Source organism: Cicer arietinum, chromosome 2 (genome assembly GCF_000331145.2).
Source record: "Cicer arietinum cultivar CDC Frontier isolate Library 1 chromosome 2, Cicar.CDCFrontier_v2.0, whole genome shotgun sequence".
NCBI lineage: Eukaryota > Viridiplantae > Streptophyta > Magnoliopsida > Fabales > Fabaceae > Cicer > Cicer arietinum.
In genome coordinates this window covers 12,112,036-12,112,932 of record NC_021161.2, presented here as the reverse complement: position 1 = coordinate 12,112,932, position 897 = coordinate 12,112,036, and positions in this window count along the sequence as shown.

The window sequence follows — 897 nt, the reverse complement described above, 5'->3', positions numbered from 1 at the left end:
TGTTGTGTTGTGTTGGGCATTGATTCTTGGAAAAAATGTTGGCTAGATTGTGGTGGAGGTTGGGGGTGAAAAAATAATTGACTAGATTGCGGTGGAGGTTGAGGGTGAAAAAAATGTTGGCTAGATTGTGGTGGAGGTTGTGGTAGAGGTTGAGGTGGATTGGCACGAGGATCAACCAATTGGTTTTCAACAGAAATAAATCGTTTAGAATTTTTGCAAGACCAAACCATGTATTCGTAACTTGGTTTAAATTCAACATTTAGAGGTTTACCATGAAGAATATGATTCTCTCGTTCATTCCACTCTTTGTTCTCATTTTCGTAGAATAATGCCCAACTATAGTCAACTTGTTTATGCAAATCTACCTTATGATACTTTTTCATGTTCCTCGGAGGATGTAGAATTTCTTGAGGTAGTCCAAATTGTAGTTTCACTCTATCAGTTTGATGCATTTCTATTATGTAGAAACAAATTAAATATGTAGATGCATTCCATAGCCAATTGTCTTCTGGATGATTGTATGTTAGATGTAGATATGGCCTCCAGATAAACTGATATATAATAAGTTTGTTAGTAATATATGCATAAGAAAAATAAAATAATAGAAATAATGTAATATTTTAATATATTACATCGTTAACGGTCATATGATCAATTTTTGATCGATATCCATCGGTATGATAACGAGGTGTATCCCCAAATTTCATACCCTTTCCACTATATCTACGAAAATAAATTTGAATATGTTAGTGAATCAATTGATAGTTTTATAAATATAATATTTAACTTTTTTTTTATATTTACCTTTTTGCGAATGGAAAACGAGGCTCAAGATTACTTATTGGTGCAAGAAACGGCATATGGTACCGTGCCCACGTTTGAAGTAGATGTGAACAT